Here is an 8,380-nt window from a genome sequence, read left to right on the forward strand (position 1 = left end):
TATATATATGCACTTGGTCTTCATCTCCAACTGTGGCACACAGCACCTGAGCCCGGAGATTTCCTGACTGGTGTGTTGGTAGCATATTTGTTATCCACAGCAAGCCCTTTCGGCCACACTTGCATTTCAGCTAATAGGGTGGCTCCTGGAGTGCCCCTAGGTAACCTTAGGGTGTGGGCTGGTTGACTGGGGAACCAACCAACCAGGGGGTCATGTGGTACCTTCACTCCACCCATGACTCCAGTGTAGAGAGGGTTGAGACTGAGCCAATCACCACTGGCCAGCAACTCACCCACTTATGCCTAGACAGCACTCCAGGGGCCTCCAGGTGCTGGATACATGGAGGAGGGGTGGACATGCCACAAAGGGAAGGAAACTTCATGTCCTTAACACACATCTCCTCCAATACCCAAGTGGACATTTATCTTCCACAGTAACAGAGTAACAGGTGGCCCTCTAGGAGGTGATCAGTTGGGGGTGACGTCTCCACCCTTCATGAAGGACCCTCTGCCCTCAAATGGGAGCAGGGACCTCCTGTGTATGGCTTTGCTGTAAGGATGTGCTCTGTCTCTCCCCATTGTTGGCTCCAGCCAAGCTGTGGCACAGCACAGAGATCCCTCAATCCTAGAATCCCTGGCTTTCATAACCAAGAACCAAATAAACTTCCATTGTTTATGATTTGCCTACTCTGTGGTATGCTAACAATAGAAAATGGACTAAGACTACTCAGCCTGAGGAGGAGGTTGGGAAACCACTGTGTAACCAACTTGTAGGCAGTATGGTGGCCTGGGCCCCTCTGATTGAGACTGACATCTAAAGACGGGCAGCAATGTGGATTGAGCTTCAAGCCTGTGGGCTGATTCTGGCAGCATCAGAATTAAATCAAACCATAGACACCCCCTGGTGCCTACAGGGAGCCAAGAATTGCCTGGCATCAGAAGGCTTTACTGGTGAAAGCAGATCACAGTAACAATCATCTTTCATGGTTTTTCTCTCTCCTCTCCAGATAGGGGGCAAACAAAAAATGTACAGTCTGGTTCAGCCCATTGGTCCTGGCTTGGCCATCTCCTCTCAGGATGAACTCATACATCCATGCGTTTCCTGTACCTGCTTTCTTCCCTGCCAAGTGACCCCATCTCGCCCTCAAAGTCCCCTTGTGTCCAGGGAGGAGCTTTTCTGTATCAGGTCCTCCTCAGCTTCCTCACCTCTGTACTGTGCCTGCCCATCTCCTGCTGCTCAGCTCCCAGAAACAGCCTGGAGTCTATTTGGGGGGCTCTCAGGGGCTACTAGGCCAGTTGGGTTTTGTCCCATTTAACCACCAGCAGCCACCATGGGAGCCATAGTGTGAGTCACCTCTGCTTCCAGGGAGAAAATGAGACAAGAAAGGCAGAGCAGGTGCCTCATACTGATGCATGGAAGCAGCCGTGCCTACCATCTCACACACCCTCTCCATGGATCCCAGTGGGGAAGGGGAGGGTGCCTTAGCCCCGAGGACGTCCCACTTCTGTGCTGAAAATGAGCCCAGATGGGGGTCATAAGGTAAGGGCAAAGCTATTAGCATGAGCTAAGCACAGAGAGTGAGCAAGTGAGTAGCTTGAGAGATACGAGCAGGACGTATGCGAGGTAAGTGGAAAGCAGAGGGCAGAGCAGGACGAGAACACGGTAGCACAGCCTGCTCTCCAGCTGCTGAGAAACACAAGAGATGCGCCTTTCAGTCACCTTTGCAGAGCCTCTTTCTGGCCCTGTCCTCCCTCCCCAGGGAGCACAGGCTTTGCCCCAGAGGCCTCAGACAGCTGATGCACCCCCACAGTCACTGTACCTACAGGTTCACCCTCCCCACTTCACCATGGTCCAAAAATACCAAATGAAAAATTCCAGAAACAAGCAATTCAGAACTTTTAAATAATTTCATTAGAATAGATTGTTCTATTTTACTGTTAGTTATTGTTTTATAAATAAAATCCCAGGTCTATGTGTACAGGAAAGCTGTAGTATATACAGTGTTCCTGTTTGGACACCCACAGGTCTAGGATGCTCCACCCACCAAGCAGTGGCTGCTGCACCACGAGCACCTCTGAGTGCCCTGCCCGGCCTCAGCCCCAGCCCCAGCCCCTGCTGTGATCCTTTTGCCCTCCATCAGTCTGAGCTGACATAGCTGGTCAGGACAGTGGTCCAGGTCCCCCATGGTCACTTGCTCCTCTGCCTGGCCTCTGGCTGCAGGCTCTCAATGGTCCCCTAAGGCAAGCCCAAAGGTCTCTGAATTCCCTGACCTCTGAGTGACTCCTAGCCACACACAGCCCTGCCACATAGCCCCCACACAGACCCACCTCAGAACCAGCACTGGGCCCTGGTCCACCAGGCCAGAAGGATTTGAGCTGTGAGGACTTGAGCTGGTGGCTCCTGTCCCCACTGCTCTGTCCCCAGGTCACTTGATTCTCTGCCAGGTAGGTGCCTGCTGGGGCCTGAACTCTGGGCTCCTCTGCCTCATGGCCCAGCCTGGCCACACCTACAGCACCTTTGTGAGGTCAGCCACCCTGTGCCACTTCCCATTGCCCTGAAGCCCTCAGACCCACCCCCATGGGCTCTTGGGCTTTGGCCTCTGCAGCAATTTCCATCAGGCCCACTGCATGACCAAGCTCTCAGGGGCAGAATGGGGCACCAACACCAGGCTCAAGGACTCTAGGATGGGAAAGCTACAGGAGAGGGAAGGCCATAGGAGCTGATCGCCATTAGTAGGAGCTATACCAGGAGAATAGAGGAAGGCAGCTGGCCACAGTCAGGCTGGCCTGGGCTCGTCCACTAGTGGAGGCCCACCAACCACACTTTTCCATCTTCAAATCATCCTTGGTTGGACTTTCCCAACACCAGGCTCAAGGACTCTAGGATGGGAAAGCTACAGGAGAGGGAAGGCCATAGGAGCTGATCGCCATTAGTAGGAGCTATACCAGGAGAATAGAGGAAGGCAGCTGGCCACAGTCAGGCTGGCCTGGGCTCGTCCACTAGTGGAGGCCCACCAACCACACTTTTCCATCTTCAAATCATCCTTGGTTGGACTTTCCCATCCTGTTACAGGTGCCTGCTGGGGCCTGAACTCTGGGCCCCTCTGCCTCATGGCCCAGCCTGGCCACACCTACAGCCCCTTTGTGAGGTCAGCCACCCTGTGCCACTTCCCATTGCCCTGAAGCCCTCAGCTCCACCCCCATGGGCTCTTGGGCTTTGGCCTCTGCAGCAATTTCCATCAGGCCCACTGCGTGACCAAGCTCTCAGGGGCAGAATGGGGCACCAACACCAGGCTCAAGGACTCTAGGATGGGAAAGCTCCAGGAGAGGGGAGGCCATAGGAGCTGATCGCCATTAGTAGGAGCTACACCAGGAGAATAGAGGAAGGCATCAGCTGGCTACAGTCAGGCTGGCCTGGGCTCCTCCACTAGTGGAGGCCCACCAACCACACTTTTCCATCTTCAAATCATCCTTGGTTGGACTTTCCCATCCTGTTTGCACACTCAGTCCCATCATAGGTTGCCCAGGCCAGACCCACAAGGAGCAGATACCCAGCCACCCCACAGCAATGCTGCCAGGGCAACAGAGGATGCCCCAGAGTGCAGAAGTACAGGTTTTCACAATCCTCCTTCCAAGCTGGAACTCAGATTAGCACAGAGTGTGGGACACCAGAGATAAAATCCCACACAGGGAGCTAGACTGGAGAGTCAGCCAGTTAAAAGCCCAAATGTCTGAAAAAGAACTGTATGTTTAAACGCAGTTTTTTATGACAGGTACAAAAGACAGGAGCTGGTGGAACAGAATAATAAACTCAGCACATGTTTTGTACACACAAATACACACACACACACCACCACCACCACCACCACCACCACAAAATGGAGATGGAAGCAGACACTAAACAGTCACTGGCAAAGGGCTGAATTCCCTTTTGTGAAAAAGCTCCTCAAAATCCAAAAGAAAGATGAGTGCCTTCGTTTTCCTGGCTTCTTTGAGTAGGCAATATCCCCAGAGAAATCCATTTCCCTCTTGGCCACACGTCAGTGAATGAAGATCTTAGGCCCATGCAGGCCTCTGAAACTGCCCCCGGGTTCCTCTTGGACCTGACATCTGTGTCCACAAGAAGGAAAAAGAGTCCTCAGGGCCACATCCCCAGAAGGGCAAGAATCTCGGCATGGTGACTGCTCCTGCTTCGGGGAGCTGGTCCTGGGGCGGGAAAAGGGGAAAGGTGTTTGCTGACACATGTGGACCACACATCTGGAGGGGGTGGGGGGGCTGGTGCAGGTCCTGGGCCTCCTCCGATGAGCAGGGACAGAGGAGAGCCCTGTTGTCCTTCTCAGCAAAGCCCCATCCCTGCCCCAGACACCATCCTCAACAGATGCCCTTAGCCAACTATAGTACAGTTGTTTTCTTGGACTTTGTCTTGCACTGTGGGAAGTGTGAGGATTAAAGAAAGCACAGGAGGCTGTGTGCACTGAGGGCATCACAGGAAATGGCTGGGCCTGGCTTGCTGCCCACACAGGGCTTTACAACAGCTTCACCAAACTAAATTCACCACCACATGACACCCACTGAAGCTGGGACTTGGTGGCTTTGAGTATATACAGGGTGTTACGCCCAAACCCCAGCAACACTAGAATATTTTCACTACCCTCAGAAGAAACCCTACCTCCTCAGCCATCACCCCAGTGTCCCTATCCCCTTCCAGCCCTGGGAAAACTCCTCTTCTTTATGCAGATGGACCTATTCTGGTCATTTTGTGTGGATGGATTCGAATGCTGTGTCATCCTCCGTGTCATGGTTTAAAGGTCCATCCACGTTATGCCTTGTACTACTACTTAACTCTGCTTTGTTGCCAAATAACCCTCCATTGGGTGACCATCCCATAATTTATCTGTGCATTCGCCCATTGATGGGCCTGAGGTGCATTTCTATTTTTTAATATCATGGTTGATATTGCTGTGACCATTCCTGGCCAGGCGTTTGTGTGGATATAATGCTTCCAGTTCTTTTGGGCGTCTGTGCAAGAGTGGAATAACCTCTCTACTACACAGCTGAATATATGAAGTTTGATTGAAAGTTACAGTATGTTTGAACTTTTAAAATTTATTACAGTAAAAGACACATACATTGCCACGTCCCCCTCAGAATCCACCCCCTCACTGAAAACACACTTAACCCGTCATCCTTGCCACTTTCCGAAGCAGTTCTGGGGGTCCTCTTTCTTGAGTATCTTTAGTTGGGTTTTGTGGCTGCCTCAATGTCCTGAATCGATTCAAAACATGTCCTTTTAATGGTCATTTTGACTTTGGGGAAGAGCTAGGAGTCACACAGTGCCAGATCTGGTGAATGAGGACACAGTGTCATGTTTTTACAAGCTTCCTTTCCACTGGATGGGACTTAGCAGCAGCATTCACCATATTTTTTATCAAACTTGGTAAAGACACAAATGAAGACTTTCAGAACTGCTTCCGAAAGTGGAACAATGGGGTAAGTATGTTTGAAGTGAAGGGGAGTATTTTGAGGAGGATTGATTGATGGAAAAGTATCTTTTGCTGTAATTTTTAAAAATGTGAACATTTACAATGTGTTTTATCATTTCTCATTTGCTTAAGCTTCTAGATAATAAAAACTCAAATTGAGAAATAAAAAAATGTCAATGATATCCTACACATTGGGAGAAAATTGAAGCACAAGACCAAACTAATTAAAATGCCCAGGTTAGACTGATAAATCACCTTCATGTGCCTTGGCGCAAAGAACTCCACAGGTCTTTGTCAACAGTCATGGATTTAGCCATCTCTGCTTAATACTGAAAAGTTACATATTTATAAACAAATATTTGTGTACATGTAGAAAGTTGGCAAAAGAATTACTTGCTGCAACAAAATTTCTAACAGTTTAAAAAAAGAGGAAAACAACCCAAACATGTATCAAGAGCAAGCCATTAAAATGCATGATATCAATGGAATGTGAGCTAAAAAAAAAATAAACCAAACTATGTGCATGAGGTGAACCGAGAAAGATCTGCTAATACACTGAGCAAAGAAAGAGCTGGTACACTGAGAATTAACATAACAATTTGTGGAGCTCAAAGGACAGAAAATCGGGTTATTCAGAACCACTTGAAGGCCTGTTCCTGGGGATACCCTACCATGTGCAAAACCCCAAAAGCAATGCTTATGGCTGGAGGTCTAGACGAGGAAAAGGCTTCCGCTGGGTGTAAGCAGACAGAAAGGCGAGGGGGCATCCAGCTGACCTAAGCAACTTGGAGAGGGAGGCAGAGGTGTCTGGAAGTCATGAGGGGCCACTGTGGTTTGTACTGGAGTAGGGGTGGAGAGCAGCAGGTTCAGCAGGAAACTTGGAAAGCTCGTTTGCAGCTGGTGGACTGACAGACACCAGCAAGAAGCACCTCACCCACATCTCCTTGCCAGCCCACCTCCAGCCACTCCAGTTTTGCCCTCCTCTTGCCCGCAGGAATGGCAGGAGTTGTCTGTTCGATTGCTCATCCTGGGTCTGCCCTGTGTCTCCTGCTCTCCACCTCTCCTCTTGAGGGGCCGAACCAGTCCATGAGGAGCAGGCCGGCCCTATCTGCACACACTGCCATGGCATCATTTGCCACAACCATGAATGGCACAGAAGTTGCCCTGCATACAGCTCCTGTGCTAACCTTTCTTCAAGGCAAATTCCAGAAAAATTATACACTCCCCAAGTTTGCAAAGGGAGTGAGTCCTGTGAGACTGTGTGTGTGTGTGTGTGTGTGTGTGTGTGTGTGTGTGTGTGTAATAGGCAGAAAAAGAGACAGAGGAGGCAGCAGGAAGCTTGGGGGACAGAAGCCATCCCTGAGCTGCACTGTGACCTTAATTCCTGACATCAGCAGCACAGCACAGAGGAAATGATTGACAGAGAGCAAGGGAAGGACGCAAGAGGGAAAGCAAGGAAGAGAGAAGGAGAAAGGGAGAAAAACACAAGCCCAGTGGGTGAGAAGCAGGAACGAAGACAGTTTTGCAGTGAGATGGGTCAAAGAGCTGGCCAAGGAGAGAGAACAGGAAGGAAGGAGCAGCCCACACTCCTGGAGCTCTGAATACTCCCCAACTTCCTCCTTCTTCCCCTTGTCCTCCTCCTCATCCATCCCAGGTGACACAATGGCTTCCCACTGCCATGTCCAGCTCCCCAGGAACTGGCCCTCATCCCTTGGACCTGCCAGACCAGCCAGAGGCCTCACAGGAGAGCTTCTCCAAGTACCAGGGTCCCCCAGCTCTCTTTAACTACTCCAAGTGCTGTAAAAACATTGCCACCACAGATGCAGCCCTGTCCCCTGGTCACAGAGTTGGTGTCTGCTCTGTTTCGAGGCATTTGGGATGTGTTTAGGTCCAGAATCGCTGTCTTCCACATGAATCTCTTTGGTGACGTCTCTTTAGTATGGCAAGAGGCATCGCCGGATCCTCTGTGTGGCTGGCCCTGGGGTAAAGGGCAGGCTGGGCGAGACACAGAGAGGTAGAGTGGTGGCTTGGCCTGGTCAAGTGACTCGGGTGGAAGTTGCCTTCCTCAAGGAATGGTCAGCAGCCTCTTACAGGGTCTCTACAACTCTCCAGGTGAGCAATGACACAAAAATGCACACTGTGGCCTCCTCCCTAAAGATTATATCAGCTTTTTTACCCCCTTACATTTTCTCCAATACCTGGAATGTCATCCTTTCTAGTCTCTGAGACTTACTTTCCTCTCTCTGCTCACATAGAACCTTCTTTGCTTGTTATATTTTTGTAATTGTCTTTTCTAAACTTTTTCATATTAGACCTTGGTTCCTAAAAATATGGAATTACCTGCCTGGTAGTGGGAGGATCTAAGCCATTCACACTTGTGTGACCACTGTTTTCTTTGGAGACACTGTGGTGGGAGGCACTGGCCACTCAGGGTCCCTGTGCAGAGACAGGCCTGGGGGGTTGCTCTGGCTGAAACTCTGGAACAGACCCCTGCACTTTGCTATCCTTGACCTACTTGGGAGTTGCAAAAATCATTCAGCTAGGGATCAAAGGTTTCCCACAGACTGGCACAGCTCCACTGCCTGGCAGGATGAGATCTCTGTGGGTGGTGGGAGAACATGGCAGAGCCCAGCACCCTCCTCCTGTTTGCTGTGTTCCCAGCACCCAGGCCCAACTCCACCGATGGTCACAGATGCAGGTGTCCAAATCCATCTGTAACCCAGACCACGGGAGAAGTCACCCCAGCCCTCCATGGATCCCACACCTATCTGCAGTAGCCAGGTTCAGGTCCCTCTGATGTGTGAGCGGGTAACATGGTGACAACCTCAACTGGAACATGATGGCACTGAGTCAAGATCTCTAGCCAGGGCTGCATCCTCTGCCAGTGGCCTTGAAGTC

At 50.7% G+C, this 8,380-nt stretch overlaps 1 protein-coding gene across 1 annotated transcript in view; it reads right to left on the reverse strand.

Annotated features, from left to right (window-relative positions):
- Positions 1-2,406, reverse strand: part of LOC104851092 (cystatin-13-like) — a 6,814-nt gene extending 4,408 nt beyond the window's left edge. The window contains exon 1 of the mRNA XM_010608253.1: positions 2,328-2,406. The gene's annotated coding sequence lies outside the window, so the exon portion shown is untranslated. The remainder of the gene's footprint in view (positions 1-2,327) is intronic.
- Between the last annotated feature and the right edge of the window lie 5,974 nt (positions 2,407-8,380).

Source organism: Fukomys damarensis, unplaced genomic scaffold, assembly GCF_012274545.1.
Source record: "Fukomys damarensis isolate Sample0158 unplaced genomic scaffold, DMR_v1.0_HiC HiC_scaffold_7, whole genome shotgun sequence".
NCBI classification, from domain to species: Eukaryota; Metazoa; Chordata; class Mammalia; order Rodentia; family Bathyergidae; genus Fukomys; species Fukomys damarensis.